Raw genomic sequence first — 18,586 nt, 5'->3', positions numbered from 1 at the left:
TTTGAATGCCCAATCTTGTATAAGCACCCACACCCAAAAAGTACTTTTTGAATGCCCAATCTTGTATAAGCACCCACCCCCAAAAAGTACTTTTTGAATGCCCAATCTTGTATAAGCACCCACACCCAAAAAGTACTTTTTGAATGCCCAATCTTGTATAAGCACCCACACCCAAAAAGTACTTTTTGAATGCCCAATCTCGAATAAGCACCCACCCCCAAAAAGTACTTTTTGAACGCCCAATCTCGAATAAGCACCCACCCCCAAAAAGTACTTTTTGAATGCCCAATCTTGTATAAGCACCCACCCCCAAAAAGTACTTTTTGAATGCCCAATCTCGAATAAGTACCCACCCCCAAAAAGTACTTTTTGAATGCCCAATCTTGTATAAGCACCCACACCCAAAAAGTACTTTTTGAATGCCCAATCTTGTATAAGCACCCACACCCAAAAAGTACTTTTTGAATGCCCAATCTTGTATAAGCACCCACCCCCAAAAAGTACTTTTTGAATGCCCAATCTTGTATAAGCACCCACACCCAAAAAGTACTTTTTGAATGCCCAATCTTGTATAAGCACCCACACCCAAAAAGTACTTTTTGAATGCCCAATCTCGAATAAGCACCCACCCCCAAAAAGTACTTTTTGAACGCCCAATCTCGAATAAGCACCCACCCCCAAAAAGTACTTTTTGAATGCCCAATCTTGTATAAGCACCCACCCCCAAAAAGTACTTTTTGAATGCCCAATCTCGAATAAGTACCCACCCCCAAAAAGTACTTTTTGAATGCCCAATCTTGTATAAGCACCCACACCCAAAAAGTACTTTTTGAATGCCCAATCTTGTATAAGCACCCACACCCAAAAAGTACTTTTTGAATGCCCAATCTTGTATAAGCACCCACACCCAAAAAGTACTTTTTGAATGCCCAATCTTGTATAAGCACCCACACCCAAAAAGTACTTTTTGAATGCCCAATCTTGTATAAGCACCCACACCCAAAAAGTACTTTTTGAATGCCCAATCTTGTATAAGCACCCACCCCCAAAAAGTACTTTTTGAATGCCCAATCTTGTATAAGCACCCACACCCAAAAAGTACTTTTTGAATGCCCAATCTTGTATAAGCACCCACACCCAAAAAGTACTTTTTGAATGCCCAATCTCGAATAAGTACCCACCCCCAAAAAGTACTTTTTGAACGCCCAATCTCGAATAAGCACCCACCCCCAAAAAGTACTTTTTGAATGCCCAATCTTGTATAAGCACCCACCCCCAAAAAGTACTTTTTGAATGCCCAATCTCGAATAAGTACCCACCCCCAAAAAGTACTTTTTGAATGCCCAATCTTGTATAAGCACCCACACCCAAAAAGTACTTTTTGAATGCCCAATCTTGTATAAGCACCCACACCCAAAAAGTACTTTTTGAATGCCCAATCTTGTATAAGCACCCACACCCAAAAAGTACTTTTTGAATGCCCAATCTTGTATAAGCACCCACACCCAAAAAGTACTTTTTGAATGCCCAATCTTGTATAAGCACCCACACCCAAAAAGTACTTTTTGAATGCCCAATCTCGAATAAGCACCCACCCCCAAAAAGTACTTTTTGAACGCCCAATCTCGAATAAGCACCCACCCCCAAAAAGTACTTTTTGAACGCCCAATCTCGAATAAGCACCCACCCCCAAAAAGTACTTTTTGAACGCCCAATCTCAAATAAGCACCCACCCCCAAAAAGTACTTTTTGAACGCCCAATCTCGAATAAGCGCCCACCCCCCCCCCCTCCTCCAAAAAAAAAATAATAATAAAGTGCACAAGATGAATATGTGTATTGATTATTACGGTATTTCTTTAATGGCTTACAATCTCTAGTTGCATTGTCTGAAAATTTTATGACAACGTTGGAATTTTTCTCAGTTTCAACTGAAATGTCCATGTGGGCGCAAAGTTCTTTCAGCCTCAACATCTTCCGCTCAAACTTCATGGCAATAGCCCTTCTTGATGTCCGCACTTTGATTGTTCCTCACACAACAAGTCTGTTCTCATGCCTTCTTGACCCTGTTACTTTAACAGAAACCTCATTATTGTCGTAAGCTCTCAGAAATGTATAGAAAAGATAGGACAGTTCCATTGGCACATGTCCTACAAGCTCACTGCCAGCATTAGCTTCCAAATATGTCCCAATTGCATATTCATCATGTTGTTTGGCTTCCTTGCGATCATCCTCGTGGCAGTTAACTTTCTCTCCCAAAGTTGGAGTCCACGTAGATTTATAAATATGATGACCTCATATAACGGCATTAAAGTGGGTTACAAACCTTTCAATGTTTTGCGCACGTGTTTCCCGAGACCAAAGGACAAACCTTCTGCCTTGCAGTGCAGAGGTGTTGTTTACAAGGTCAGCTACGTTGATTACAACTTCGTGTACTATGGACAGACTGACAGAGCCTTGGAAACAAGGTTAAAAGAACATAAACAGGCAGTTCAGGTTGGAGACAACAATTCCAAAGTTGTGCAACACATGAACCAATTTTTCCATAGTATAGACTTCGACCATGCGACAACTGTAGACAAGGCTCATAATTTTTATGAGAGACTTCTTCTCGAGGCTGGGTATTCGCAGAGAGACAACAATGTGGGAAACAAACATATCGCTGTCCTGGACGTTTACAAATCCCTCGCGTAATCACGCGCAGCAGTCATTCGTTATGATTTTTTGCTAGCGTAGCGTGAGCAGATCTGTGAACCATTAGAAAGCTGTCACTCAGTTGGCTTTTTAAAAAACTGATGAAGACTGAAGTTGTTTGATCGAAACGTCCTTGAAGTTTTATTAATGTTGTTTCTAACGTTAACAAGAGTTAGTGTCAAGCACAAATTTTAATTCTGATGTCCATCCCTGATTGCACTTTTAGTATTTTCACCAAAATCCAGTCCTGGTACTAATTTTAAAAACGTATACAGTCCTGTGTACACAAGTTATCGCCATAATATTTATTGCAGCATTGTACAAGACAAAAAACAAAACAAAAAATAATTTGATGCTATTGTTGCATTCTTAATGTTTATTGTAAGCTGGGCAAGCTCCTGTAGGCAGCCATCTTTCCTTTACCACTCTAGCGGGTGCTTACGAGAACTATTCTCATAAGCAGCTAGATCTAGTCATGGAGAGCTTATTTACATCACCAGGGTGTCCACTTATGAGGGTTTCCACTGTACTTTTCTACACCATTAATTACCAACAGCAGACTGTTATTTCACTGTGACATCACAATTACTAATAATTGATAAAAAATTGTGATAAATAATAATAATAACAATAATAATAATAATAATGATAATAATAATAATAATGAACAAAGACTTCTGGTCTGACAATTTCATTGTGCCACAACAATTGCAAAAGGACCTCTGGTAACTGTAATAAAGATTGCACAAACTAGAAATGATAACACTATAATTACGGTTCAACCCCTAGCTATTAAATAGCCACACTCAAGCTCCAGAAAATGGATAGTGCCCGTTTAACAGAGGTTATAAAAACAACAGAAAAGCCTAGCCTCCTTGGGACTTTGGTTACTGGCCACCTAATAGGAGTGGCTATATAGGTGGCTGCTTAATATGGGTTTGACCATATTATACATGTATATATGTCATTGAGCTAGCATGAGGTCTGTATTGGGGAAATATTGGTCAAATTCCTTTTTTGCAGGTTTATAGATTCTGCCATAGGCTTTATTTAACTAACCCTTGAGGTAAATTTTGTTGTTATAATATGGCTTTCATTATAGTCATGCCTTTGTTCTGTATCTGCAAAACCCAATCAACCAGCTAGGATAACTTATTTTGTGCCTTGGGAGGGAGGTACTCAACAAAGTTGTATACCTGCAGGGTCTGCACCAAAGTCTTGAAAGTTGGCGAACAATTTGTTTGAAACTCCCCCTAAATGTTCTCCACCAGGCACTGTATTGAAAAATCCAATAAAAACGATAGGTCACCTTCCTCGCTAAAGAGATGTGATGGGCCGATCTTGCCCAATTTATGCCTAATCACACGCGTTATCTCATCAGTTCAAGCTACATTTTGCAGTAGCTGGAAGCAACGGTTATTAAAGCAATGCTTGAAAAAATCTTGATAGGTACAGAATATCGGGCAGATGGAACAATGAAATATATAATTTATGGCAAACTCACACAATTCTAAATGACACTGACTTAACACATTCCTTGAAACGTTGTTTTCGAGGTCATAATTCGCATCCTCGAGTATCAGTTTCATGCACTCTTTTAGCTACATCTTTTTTTCCTTCTGAACAATTTTTTCTTAATTTTTGAGTTATTTTTTTGTAAAAAAATACCTCTTAGTCGGCGCGTCGGGTATGTTATGGACGGGTCAATGGGTGAGTGAGTGAGTGAGTGAGTGAGTGAGAGATGTATGTATGTCACACCAATCAGATTGGATCTACTATGAACAGCCAATCAAATTCCTTGTTGTAAAGGTAAATGGTGCGTGAGAAACACAAGGTATGTATAAACACAAGGACTTTGGTAATTGAAAAATAAAGAGAGACGTGTATGTTGCCGTTTCTTGATTTTTAGTTCGGTTTGGAGGGGAGTGTGACAGTTACATACGTACATTGGGTTGTTTTAGAGTGCATAATTTTCAGTGTAATGGTGGCTAGTTATGAACGAGATGAGTCTTGAGTTTTGAAGCAGTTCATGAGTAGTAGGCAAATGGCACGAGATATTTTTATTTTTAATTACAAAGGGTAACTCGATACTTTTGTTTTTCACAAGGAGTTAATTCAATTAGAGGTCACGAATCGTCGGTTCTAGTTCTTAGGACATGTTTTAGAGGAGACGAGACTATTTAGATTTGAAGCAGTTCTAACGTTTACAATAGTAAGTGCAGGTAACGATTGTTTTGCTCTTATTGCATGCAAATATAACGAGATATTTTTATTTTTTAGTTACAATGGGTAATTTGACACTCTTGTTTTTCACAAGGTAGTAAATTCAATTAGAGCTGACGAATCGTCGCCACTTGTTCCTACGAGATGTTTGCTATTTTTAGTTTCAAATGGTAACTCGACACTTTTGTTTTTCATATGGGAGTAAATTCAATTAGAGCTGACAAACAAAAAAGAAGCTTTCATTTCTAGAGTACGTCTCTGCAGTAGCAGTTTAATATTTTTATTTGATGGGCATTTTATGACATTCTTTTCAGTCCGATATTTTTAAAGGTAAAAAGTATGAAAACTGTTCAAATGTTCTTTGAAGACTGTGTGGCACCAAGTTAAAGTGCAATTGAATGAAATCAGACTTTCAACGTGTCAGAGAGGTTTTTTCTCTTTCTTTAAATTTTCGGTGAAGTAGTGTTGTTGCGTTGTGTTGTGTAAAAAGGGTAAACTTACTACTCGTATAAAATGCGAAAAGTTCTCTTAACTTGAGTATTTTTGAGCAAAAATTCCTCATGGGGGCTGGAAGGGCTCCCGAGGGGGTACTCCCAGAAAAATTGGTTGGGGGTGTGCGGCCCGCTTCCCAAAACCCTTACCGTATTTATGACCAAAATCTGCGATATTCCTTACCCTATTTATGACCTGACCAAAAATTCGAAACCCCATTTACGACCTGACCCTCAAATCAAAACCCTGTTTCAGACCTGCGTTACAATTAGCTCCCTAGTTCAAACCAATGTTAAATTACCGTAAACATATAAATTTGTGAAGGGCTTTTGTTGATTTTCTTTTCGATAATGATGAAAAAGTGGCTTCTTCTTAAAACATACCCATATCAAGGCTAAAGGGCAGAAACCGTACCCTATTTATGACCAAAATGGGCAAAATCAGCTAAAATCGATACCCTATTTATGACCAAAACGGCTGAAAAACCATACCCTTCGGGTCCGCACAGACCTATATAGCCCATATAAGGGAGTCCCCCCCCGAGGGAAGGGCTACGTGATCGGTGAGTGAGGGAGTTATGCATGTGCGCGAGTCAGACCAATCACAGTGTGGGTTGTATCAAAGAACGAATAAAATTGCCTGTTAGAAAATAAGATGGTATCTACATTAATGTGGAGACGTGTCAGATTACTGTAGTTCGTTCAGTCAAACATTTTATGGCTTACTATTTAGTTATCTTACCATTACCGATGTAACATCGTATGTAGATCATAAACTCCCAGTTTCTTTCTTGCTGTACATCGCAACCAAAAAAAATTGTCAAATCAACCAAATCATTACTGTAAACAGTTCCATTAATGCTCCTATCTCCGAGACTTATAGTTCACAAAAAAATAACTCTTGCACGCCTTGCGTGCCTATGTTTAACTTTAAGACGGTAATTTGTACACCAAACTTATGCAATAAAAAATATGTCACCATACAATTCATTTTGCAACGATTTATTTCACTGTCATGAGGGAAATCTCTTGCGCTGTGTACGTGCACACCCTCATTTGCACGCGCTAATGACACAAAAGTCATGCGCAGTAGGGATGCGCAATGCAATATATATACCACAAGGAATAAATGCTCGTTAGTTAGTTGTATCAAAACTGGATAATCTGTTCCATGAAAATAAATTTGATAAAGATGGAATTACTTGTGCAGAATTTCACGCATGAAAGGAAAACCTTTGTGTTTTCTGCCACGTGTAGCATTTACTGAATAAAACGTTGACGCAAAATTAAAAACTCAGAAAAAACAACAGCAAAAACCTGCAGTGGCTTGCAAAACTAGGCGAGTTACATTAGTTACTTTCAACCCGCCGGTTATTGCAAGCAAAAACTTCAGAATTGACTTGTGTATCCTCTGGATGAAAAAAGGAATGGCCCTTTACCAGCCATATCAGGCTATTCCATTTTAATATCGACCCCTCTCCCTCCCCCCAGCCCCATATTGAGGGACTTTAAATCATATGCCCTCAGAAAAGTAAATGTTTTACCCCCAAGAAAGGAATCTCAAAGTGCCGACACACTTCCCTTCAGAATTTATTAACAAATAAAAGGTGCCGACACAGTTCCCACCAAAGAAATAGCCTTGAAAGGCTCCCCCTCCCCCTCAGATTTCCTAGACCCTCAATAGGGGGAGGGGTGCAGATAAAAAGCTTTGATCTTAACTGTTATGCACCAGTCAAAGTAAATCCCTACCCCTCCCCCCCCCAACCCGGGAAAGGCAGGGACATTAGCAGGACAAAAACTGATCGTTGACTCTCAAACCTGCCCCAGTACGCAGGGTCTTAGACGAGAATAGGCCTTATTCACGATAACCGTCATGTTTGTTTTTACATCATAATGCAAATCAGGCACGTGATTTCTGAAGAGGCAAACAAGCTAATATCAGCAAATTTCAGCTGGTGTCTTATCATGTCTGATACTTTTTTTCATATCCATGCTTTGGTTTCAGTATTGGGGTGAAAACATTCCAAGTTTTACAGAATTTCAGCACTTCTATAAAAAGAAAACGGCTTGCGTAGTTAATAAGTCAAGTTATCAAGAAACTTTTGCAAACTTAAATTAATAATAAAATCATTATTCCATAACTTGGCTCCCAAAAATGATTTTGGTGCAGATACTTGACCATTTAGGCGAGCCAATTTTCAGAAAAATGGGAACCATTTCAATGTTTGCCCCCTGGTGGACAACGTGGCTAATTTGCATTATAATACGAAAACCATCATGGCGGCTATCATGAATATGGGCTATTGCTTCCTCGGCATCCCAATGTATCAGAAACAGGCAATTGAGTCTAGAACTGTGTGTTGCAAAGAGACTGGGACCAGCCTAGAACGCAACCAAAATGGCGGAGAGAAACATGAGTAGCTAACTTGTTACTTTTTAATTTATTTCATCCTTAGTTCTTGCTTGCCATCCCAAACCGGTTTGAAACATTTTGAACCAAATAAAATTGGAGCCTCAGCATATACTTTCGTTGGTAGGCGGGGACAAGCGAGGAAATTGGAATGAAAATACTTCCCTGGGGGTAAGGCCATTGGCTCATTTTTTCGAGTCCTTTTGTCCAAGTCCCCGCCTATTCCCGGGTTGGGGGGGGGGGGGGGGGGCGGGGGTTACTTTGACTGGTGCATTACAAAATAAACAGTTGGCGGACAATAGGGTTGGCCATATCATACTACGGTAAAGAAAATCAGACGACAATTACAGTTAACGTTCCATATATCCAGTGCTTGAACTAATCTCGCCGTCTGCAGATCAGACCGTACACCAACAACACCCAGATCAGAATTGAATTTCTTACCTGATTTAGAATATTATACACCTCTGTGCACTCAGATATAATAGTTCCTGTTGATGACATCTGGTTTCTTCGGAGAGGAGATATTTAGTTTCAAGCTTTGTTGTTCAAACCACGCACCTAAAGTTAAAAGTTCCCAAACATCGACGCTCAATCCGCCATCTTTGTTTACGCTGCTCTTATTGCTTAAGCCGCTAATTTTTGACTCGCTGGCTCAGGAGATGGTCTTTGCCGGGGCTGGTCGGGGGATGGTCGTGGGATGGTGGGGGCATGGTGGGGGCATGGTGGGGGGTGTTACAAAAACAAAAATATCTACAAGAAATCTCGCAACACGTAATCGCAGGGAACAGAGGAGTCTTACTTTAACGTATTTCCATCTTAATTCACCGTGCAATTGCACCGGAAATCAATCTCGTATTTTTAAGCACATTGTAGATGAGAAAACTTGGCCTTTAATATCGCGTTACGCATCTGTCGAAACTCTATCGCCGCAAGATGCGCGAGAGTTCACTGTACTGACATAACGTCAATTTATTCTTGACAACTGGTTCCTGTTAAATATGCGGCTTTTCAGAACATTCGAGAACCAACAGACTATTCTAAAGAAGTAGCGTCATACCAGCGTCTTGTCTCCAAAGATTCGAATTGCTCTCTCACTGTGAATTTGCCAGTGTATTGCTGTCTTCTTTTCTTGACATCTGTGATTGCAGGTTTGTTTATCCTTTTACAAACGCTAATGGCTAATCTAGATAGAAATTACGTTTTTGTTGTGGCGTTGTCGTTTGGGACATGACATTGGCTCTGTTTGCCCATCCTATAAACGGAGTCAAGAAAGCTGTTGTAAGCTTTATCACTGAATCGTTTTTGAATGTTTCCGAGAACCGAGTTCCAAAGTCATTTTTAGCTTTTAAAAGTTCTCAGAATATATTCTTGAACATCAACCTATAGCTTTTCATATGTAATCTAGCGTCTTCTATGTACGGCGATCGCGAGCAGAGGAACTGCACATGAAGGCAGACAAATCCATAAACAGTTTGTCATTTGTTCGTAATCAGATTTTCCTTTACCACTAATCTTGTTACCTCGCATCAAAATCAGTGTAACCAACATCTTTGGCTAGAGAACAAGCTATTACACAGAATTTAATCTTATTGCCACCAAGTGAACCTGATGGCATGATTCATCTAACTTTCCGTGATTTGATCCGAGTCTCATCTTGGTTTGTGTTCATAGGCAACTGATAAAGACTAGAAAACTGTGGTTAAAATTAGACTGAGAAAGTTAACCGTTTGAATAAAATTTGATTTCAGTCTTATGCAACAGTTAGACATAACTAAGGCATCGCCTCGGTAACACATCAACTGAAGCGGAAAACAAAAAGGGACAACAGAGTTCTCGAGTATCAGCCAAAGTGAAGTCGAGCTCAAGAATTTTATACTGCTCCATTTAAAACCAAACAGAGAACACGCCCAACTGACCTTGGTTTAGCACGAGAAATGTTTGAAAACTGCCACTTTACACGAATAGCAGCGGTTGAACTAAAGAAACACTGTCTGATGAAGTCAATAATGTTAAAACATTAGCTTGCGAAAATATATTTCTTAGGTTTCTTTTCCAGCTTACGCTTGTAGAAGGACATATGTTTTCAAACTTGTAAACTACCGCTAGCTGCTAAAAAGAGATAATCAGTATTTAAGCTTCAACTCCATCCATTTTCATGTCTGATAAATTTTGAAACTATCTTCCGTTCTGTTCATTTACTTTTGCCTTTCTAGCGTGGCTCATTAACTATTATTTCCATGTGTTCCCGTCCCAAATCTCGGCAGCCAAAACTATTGAGAAACAAGATCTGCTTCTCAAAAAATTTTGTCAGATAGCATGCATGAAGTCAATACCTCGTCCTTGTTGTTATGTACTATTCAATGGCGGATCCAGACCTTAAGCTAAGGGGGCAAGGGACTGCTTGCCTTGCCGGCTTTTCTTCCTTCTGCGATTTGCTTTTTACACATAAACATAGGGGGCCCGGGGCCCCGGACCCTTCCCTTAGATCCGTCACTGTTATTATCATGGTTTATACTGAATCCTCAGTTGAGAATGTGGTTTTAATAGATTTGCTTTGTTTCACCGTGACGTTAGGTAAGCAGAAATTATCTAAACGATAAAACGTGTTTATTGCCTCGAGAAGTTTCCCAATAACCCCTCGGCAACATTATCTTACAGGCAATACTCGTTCGGTTAGCTCTTTTATCAAACATTCTTGTGTTATGACATTGGCTGTGTTTGGCTATCGCTATAAACACAACTCTTCTACGAGAGAAAGGAAGCTGTTGTAAGCTTGTGATCTATGTTTTCTCTATTGTACATTAAGATCAGTTCTTTTTCTCAGCTGACTAGCATGACTTCCATCATTGAGAAAACTCATGAAAACTTTGCCTGATTTTAATTGCGGGTAGTATGTGATGAGGGTAAATGAATGCTGCTGATTCTTCAACTGAGCATAGCCGACTGCTAAGGGCGGAAATCACTGCAAAACCAAGCGCCTGGGTTCAAAATCAATGTCAATCTTAGTTCTAAGTCATGAGCAATTGTTAAAGTACTGGGAAATTGTGTTTAAAAGAACCTGGAAAGCTAACCAAGACACGAATCACAATTCTGTAAAATGACAGTATATTTATTACCGATGTTGAATTGTCCAATTTAATATTTTGTTTACCACACCGGCTGAATTACCCATTTCATAGAACAACTGGTAAATGAGTTATAATTGATGAAAACAAAGTTAAATGATTCCTATCGCTGTGGAGCCTGCTGCTCAGGCCTTCTTTGGAAAGGAAAGCGATTGAGTAACCTGCCCAAAGAGAGGCTCATCAGCGGGAGTAACAATATAACTGGCAGTCGTTTTTCTTTGCTTTCTCAAGTAGTTGGTAGAATGGTTCAATTTGATAGCTGTATCAGTTCTAAACCGTTTCGTGCTTGACTGTTTATTAGGCATGTTGATCCCGTCAAGTGGATTCAGCGCCAAACCATTAAAAACGCGCACCTTTAACCTTCGCAACTGTTGACTATCAGTTTTAAGCCACGCGATGGCACTGATCTATGACAGCGTCTGACTCCACGACATTCCATTACATGCAAGGAATTGACACCTTTATCAAGAATTGTTTTGCGTCGATAGCGTTGTTAGTATTTGAAAAGCATATTTTTACTTTTTGTCATCAAAACCTGCATTGTAATTATCATGATCATCAACTACATGGTAGAAATATATTACGATGCGCCTTCAGCTTAATTCTTTGTTTCAAGGTATTTCTTTGTTTGATTTTCTCTGATCTTTGAATATAAGTCAGACGAATGATAATTTCTATATATCCAAAAGTTTTAGCTTTGACGGAACACTGGTCGATACTTTATCTGAAAAACCTCTCTTTAATCTCTAATATATGCAATATATGCAATATATGTCCCGACTTCGCCTTCGACGGAAATACCCATAAATTGGAAATTGGCCAAAGTGAAGTTAGCCTCAAAAAATTTAATTCGAAAACATACTGCTCCATCTTAAACCATAAAGAGATGATAGACCAATCTAAGGCGTACAGACTTTGTTTTAGCGCGTCTAATTAAACCATTACCTAGTTAATACACAGTTGTAAAATCATTTTAGAGAAGGAATGTTGAATTGCCTGTCCAGAGGGGAGTTTTATTGTATATTTGAGTATTTTTTCCATCTGTTCCGGTTCAAAATCTCAGTAGCCGAAACTGTTGAACAACAGCATTCCCGTATAAAAACGCCTAGTCAGATCAAATGAAGTCACTAACTCACTCTTGTTGCTGTGTACATTTATTATGGTCTAAAGTCCTCATGGCTGCTTAACTTGGTTGTTCTGTGATGGTTTCCGTTCAAGATCCACGCCCCCAAAATGAGATACTGTCTAAATGTCATTTAATTCTTGACAACTTCTTTCTGATTATTTTAGGCTTGCTCTGAGGTTAAACAGACCGTTCTTTATTAGACGAAGTCATCCGCCCTTCGGTACAGACGCTCCTCTTATCTTCAGTCTTCAAGCACTTGAATATTCCTGTCTCGCTGTGAATTTACCAGTGTATCGCTGCTGTCTTTGATATCTGTGGATGCAGGTTTGTGTTTTTGTATTTGAAACTGAACGTTTAGTGCTAATCTGGATAGAGTTTAAGTATAGCGTATTAGTGCTGTTTTGGAATATTTGGATCATCAAACCACGAGTTTGTCTGTATCTCTTGGGAACATATTTTGTTCTTTTATCTAGGACTCTTGCCTTTATTAATCTTGTTTGAATTCTGATAAGAACCGAGTTCCAAAACCATCTCACGCTTTTAAAAGTTTTCAGAATATATCTTTCAGAGTGGAGCACCATTAAAAGTAACAAGTAGTTCTTGATATGTCATAGCGACAGCGACATCTGTATTCCGTGTTCACTCTCCGAGCAACTGTGTACATGAAGGCAGACCAATTCACAAACAGTTTGTCATTTGTTCGCAATCAGTTTCTCCTACGCATCAAAATCAGTGTAAACAACATCTTTTGCCTGAGAACAAGCTATTACACTGAATTCATTCTTTTGTTCTCCCAAGTGAACCTGATAGCATGATTTCATCTCTGCAACAACTTTCCGTGATTGGATTCGAGTCGCATCCAGTGATAGAAACGTGAAGGGGTAATCTGACTATTTCTTGGGGATGGCGAAAACTACCGCAAAACGACGTATGTCGAATGTTGAACATGATTATGATTGATTCTTGGTTTGCGTTCATAGGCAATTGATAAAGACTAGAAAAATGTGATTAAAATTAGAGAGAAGGTTAAACGTTCACAGAGAACGTGCCCAACTGATCTAATGTGGAAAACTGGTTTAACACGAGAAACGTTTTAAAACTCCCACTTTACACAAAGTTGCGACATCATAGCAGCAGTTGAACTAAAGAAACACTGTCTGATGTAGTTAAAACATTGGCTTGTAGAGATTAAGTTTCTTTCCAGCTTACGCCTCAAGAAGGACATCTTTTCAAACTTGTACGTAAACTCGCGCTAAAACTTGAAGAGATATCAGTATTGAAGCGTCAACTCAATCATTTCCATGTCTGATAAATTTGAAGCTGTCTTCCAAGTTCTAATTCAGATTTTCTGTTGAGACTTTCTCCAATCAACTTATTTTCTTCATCACAGTTTGGTTTAAATAGCTTTGGTTTGTTTTACCGTGACATTGGCTAAGCGATATGTATGAACGATATGAACCTTTTTCACGGTTGCCTCGAGGAGTTTATCGCTTGGAAACAGCTAGCACATATATTGGCAACATTCGTACGGTTAGCTCTTTTATCAAGCATTCTTGTGTTATCACATTGCCTATGTTTGGCTATCGCTATAAACGCAACTCTTATATGAAATTATCCGAAACCAAGGAAGCTGTTGCAAGTTTTATTGATCACTATTGAATCCTGGTAAGAACCGAGTTTAACTGAAAACCATCTCCAGCTTGTAGAAGTTTTCGCAATATATTCTTTAGAGACAGGCAAAATGAACAGTAATCAATATGTGATGTAGGGGCATTTTTATTACGCATTCAGGGGCCGGGGCTTTTTGCAGACATGAGATAAAACTTGCAAATAGTTTTCCTGGTTACAGAGTTAGTAATCAGTTTCTTCTACATCACCAATCGTCAATAGTTAATTATGTTTTGTTACTCATCGAATTCAGTACAGTGCAGCCAGCCTCTTTGACCAGAGAAGAAACTATTGTATAAAGATCAATTCTTTTTCTCAGCTACTAGCATGACTTCCATCATTTAGACAACTCATGAAAACTTTGCCTGATTTGCAAGTAGTATGTGGTAAGTGTAAATGAATGCTGCTCGATTCTTCAACTGAGCATAACCGACTGGTTAGGGCGGAAACCACTGCAAAACCAAGCGCTTGGGTTCAAAATCAATTTGGATTTTGGTTCTAAGTCATAAGCAATTGATAAAGTACTGGAAAATTGTGTTTAAAAGTATCTGGAAAGCTAAACATATCACGAATCATAGTTCTGTGAAATAAAATTATACTGATTTCTTACTGATGCTGAATTGTCCAACTATTTTGTTTACCACACCGGAAAGATTGAGTGTCCCAACCAAAGAGAGGCTAATGCGGGAGTAACAATATAACTGGCAGTCGTTTTTCCACGGGCTTTTTTCAGTAGTTGTTAGAATGGTTCAAATTAATAGCTGTATCAGTTCTAAACCGTTTCGTGCGTGACTTTTTGGCACGTTGATCCTCCTAAGCACATTCAGCGACAAGCCATTAATTAAAAGCGTCTCAAAGCGTGCACCTTTTAACCTTGACAATTGTTGACTATCAGTTTCAACACACGCGGTAGCACTGATCTATAACAGCGTCTGACTCCTAGACATTCCATTACATGCAAGGAATTGATACCTTTATCAAGAATCGTTTTGCGTCGATAGCGTTGTTAATATTTGAAAAGCATATTTTTACTTTTTGTCACCCAAACCTACATTGTAATTATCATGATCTTTAATTAGACATACCAAACAAAGTTTGTACGCATAAGACTCTTTTATCATCTGTTTTTGGTTTAAGATGGAGCAGTGTTTTTTGAACAAAATTTATTGAGCTCAGCTTCGAAGCCACATTCGAAGACTAGAAGAAATTAAACATAAAAATGCCTTAAAACAAAGAATTAAGCTGAATGCGCATCGTAATATATTTCTACCATGTAGTTGATCTGCTAACTTCTTACACACTGAGTTGCGAAATAGTTTTAGAGAAGGAATTTACAATTACCCGAGCATTCGTCTTTGTATTTCTTGAGGGTGTTATTATTGTATATTTAGGTGTTTTTTCCATCTGTTGTAGTTCAAAATCTTAGTAGCCAAAACTATTGTAAAACACCATCCCCGTATCAAAAAAGCTTTGTCAGATGACATGAAGTCACTAAATCGCTCTTGTTGCTATTTATAATTATTATGGTCTAAAGTCCTCAGGGCTGTGATTTAATTTTTTAAAAGGTAGCTTTGCTTTGTTACTCCGTGATGTTTGCCGGAGAGGCGCCGCGCCCCCAAAAATGAAATACTATCTAAATGTCAATTTAATTCTTGACAACTTCTTTCTGATTATTTTAGGCTTGCTCTGAGGTTAAACAGACCGTTCTTTATTAGAAGAAGTCATCCGCCCTTCGGCACAGACGCTCCTCTTATCTTCAGTCTTCAAGCACTTGAATATTCCTGTCTCGTTGTGAATTTACCAGTGTATTGCTGCTGTCGTTGACAGGTTTGCGTTTTTGTATTTTAAACTGAACGTTTAATGCTAATCTGGATAGAGTTTAAGTATAGCGTATAAGTGCTGTTTTGGAATATTTCCTAATATTTAATTTGGACGTTTTCCGTTATCGCTTCATTCGCTTGCGAACATATTTTGTTCTTTTATCTAGGACTCTTGCTGTTGTAAGCTTTATTGATCTCGTTTGAATTCTGATAAGAACCAAGTTCCAAAACCATCTGACGCCTTTAGATGTTTTCAGAATACATTTTTTTCAGAGTGGAGCAACATTAAAAGTAACAATTAGCTCTTGATATGTCATTGCGACTTCTATATTCCGTGTTCACTATCCGGGCAACTGTGTACATGAAGGCAGACCAATTCAAAAAGCGATTGTCATTTGTTCGTAATCAGTTCCTTCTTTACCACTAATCTTGTTGCTTCGCATCAAAATCAGTGTAACCAACATCTTTGGCCAGAGAACAAGCTATTACATAAAATTCATTCTTTTCAGTTCCCACCTAGTCGGAACTTGATGACATGATTTCATTATCTCGACTACATCCCTGATTTGATTCAAGTCGAACGATAGCTCTCTAATTTCAAGTATGGGCGGAAACTACTGCGAAACTACAGTACGTCGAATGTTCTTGGCTTCACAGTATTCATGAACAATTGATAAAGACTGGAAAATGTGAGAAAATGTCAGAAAGTTTAACGTTTTGAGAAAATATAATTCAGTTTCGCGTAATTAACAGTTGGACCTAAGGCTTGGAAAGACATAAACTGAAAGAAGCTCTTCATGTAGACGCAAAATTCTTGAGAATAGTTGAGGTCAATAATCTTTTTTAATAGGATACTGCTCCCTTTTTAAACCAAAATAGATTACAGTGTCCATGAGTTATTTTAACTGTCGCTTACAAAGTTGCGGAATCATGGCAGTTGAACTGGAGAAACACTATCCGATGAAGTCAGTGATGTTGAAACAGTGGATTATCAGCATTTGTTTATTTATTTATTTTCTTTCTAGCTAACGCTTGAAGAGGGATGTGTGTTTTTGAACTTGTAAACTCGTACTAGCTGCTAAAAAGAGACAAGTGACATGTCAGAATCACCACTCAGAAATTGAATTAGATATTTTTCATGCCTGCCTTTTCAAACAATCACTAAGATTCTTTTGAAACCTTTCTGCAAAGACGTCATTTTCCCCATCAGAGTTTGATGCAACTCTTAATTATTTTACAGACGGAATGTGTTATTCCCGGCCTACTTATCTTCGTATTTCTGGAGGGGTGTAGTACAATGTATTTAACTTTTTTTTTGTTTTTCAAGTATTCCGCCGCCGAATGTTAATAACCAAAACTATCGAAAAACAAATCATCCGAGTATCAAAGAAGTTTCGTCAGATTGCAAAAAAAATAAACATACTTACGATGTGGCAATTTAATTTTAAACAACTTGTTCCTGTTTGATTGCGGCTTTCTTTGAGAACGTTCCAGAAACTCAGTTCTTATTGCCAAGGAGACAGGAAATAACGGACGTTATTTAACTGACCGCATCCGCCCATATAGACCCTTTGTCTCAAGCATCGGGTCAAGCTTTTCCTTCTCCTTTTACTCTTCCTTCCTCTCTTGTGAATTTCCCAGTGTATTGCTGCTCTTTTCCTTTCTTTGAAATCTCTGAGTACAGACTACTTTTTTTTTTTGTTTTAGTTGGTAGAATGGTTCAAATTAATAGCTGTATCAGTTCTAAACCATTTCGTGCTTGGCTGTTTATTTGGCATGTTGATCCTGCCAAGCTTATTCAGCGCCAAGCCATTGAAACTGTGCACCTTTGACCTTCGCAATTGTTCACTATCAGTGTAAAACAACGCGATGGTATCTATAACAGCGTCTCACTCCTTGGCATTCCATTACATGCAAGGAATTGACAACTTTATCTAGAATTTATTTGCGTCAATAACGCTGTTAGTATTTGAAAAGCATATTTTTACTTTTTGCCTTTGAAAACCAACATTGTCATCATCGTCATCATCATCATCAAACTACATAGTGAAACACTAATAGTGAGACACCTATGTTGTGGAAATATATATATTAAGATGCGCCTTCAGCTTAATTCTTTGTTTCAAGGTATTTCTTTCCTTGATTTTCTCTGATCTTTGAATGTGGGTCAGACGAATGATAATTTCTATATATTCAAAACTTTTGGCTCTGACGGAACACTGGTGGATGCTTTATGTGAAAAACCTCTCTTTAATCTCTAATATAAGATCGTCGCGAATTCGCCTTTGACAGAAGCACCCGCAGAGACACTCACTGACAGAGCTCTTGGAAATTAGCCAAAGTGAAGTTGAACTCAAGAAAATTTTGTTGGAAAACATATTGCTCCATTTGTTTGGCATGTCTAATTTAACCGTCACCAAGTTACACAGTTGTAAAATAACGATTTTAGAGAAGGAAAGTGTAATTGCCTGTCAAATTTACTATCTTTAAATTTCTTGAGCGTTTTACTATGGTACATTTGAGTATTTTTTCCATGTGTTCTGGTTCAAAATCTCAGTAGCCAAAACTATCGAAAAGCAACATCCCTGGTATCAAAAAAGCTATGTCAGATGCTACCATGTCTATGTATTATGGTCTAAAGTCCTCAGGGTTGTGGTGTAATTACAAACTTTGCTTTGTTTCTTCCTGATGTTTGCCGCACAAGAGCCGCGCCCCCCAAAATAAGATACTGTCTAAATGTCAATTTAATTCTTGACAACTGCCTTCTAATTATTTTAGGCTTGCTCTAAGGTTAAACAGACCGTTCTTGATAAGAAGAAGTCATCCGCCTTTCGGTACAGACGTTCCTTGTATCTTCAGTCTTCAAGCACTTGAATATTCCTGTCTCGTTGTGAATTTACCAGTGAATTGCTGCTGTCTTTGATATCTCTGGATGCAGGTTTGTGTTTTTGTATTTTAAACTGAACGTTTAGTGCTAATCTGGATAGAGTTTGTATAGCGTATTATAGTGCTGTTTTGGAATATTTCC

At 38.4% G+C, this 18,586-nt stretch overlaps 1 protein-coding gene and 1 long non-coding RNA gene across 7 annotated transcripts in view; one reads left to right on the top strand and one right to left on the bottom strand.

Moving 5' to 3' along the window:
* The window catches only part of LOC149097737 (protein NLRC5-like), a 114,618-nt gene that overhangs the window by 85,393 nt on the left and 10,639 nt on the right, over positions 1-18,586 (top strand). For 2 of the 6 annotated variants that reach the window (XM_089278907.1, XM_089278904.1), the window contains exons 2-4: positions 12,235-12,394; positions 15,418-15,565; positions 18,337-18,496. The gene's annotated coding sequence lies outside the window, so the exon portion shown is untranslated. Of the gene's footprint in view, positions 1-8,837; positions 8,968-11,323; positions 11,561-12,234; positions 12,395-15,417; positions 15,566-18,336; positions 18,497-18,586 lie in introns of those variants that run through there. The other 4 variants (XM_089278906.1, XM_089278908.1, XM_089278905.1 and 1 more) reach the window with 4 other exon arrangements.
* On the bottom strand, positions 1,838-8,457 carry LOC149097738 (uncharacterized). The gene is made up of 3 exons (XR_016204032.1): positions 8,261-8,457; positions 3,889-3,966; positions 1,838-3,280 (listed from the first exon to the last, which is right to left on the bottom strand). It is a non-coding gene; the product is annotated as an uncharacterized LOC149097738 (long non-coding RNA).

This window comes from Orbicella faveolata, unplaced genomic scaffold, assembly GCF_042242905.1.
Source record: "Orbicella faveolata isolate gen_17 unplaced genomic scaffold, um_ofav_v1 contig_47, whole genome shotgun sequence".
In the NCBI taxonomy this organism is placed as follows: Eukaryota; Metazoa; Cnidaria; class Anthozoa; order Scleractinia; family Merulinidae; genus Orbicella; species Orbicella faveolata.
This window is presented reverse-complemented; position numbering and strand designations above follow the sequence as displayed.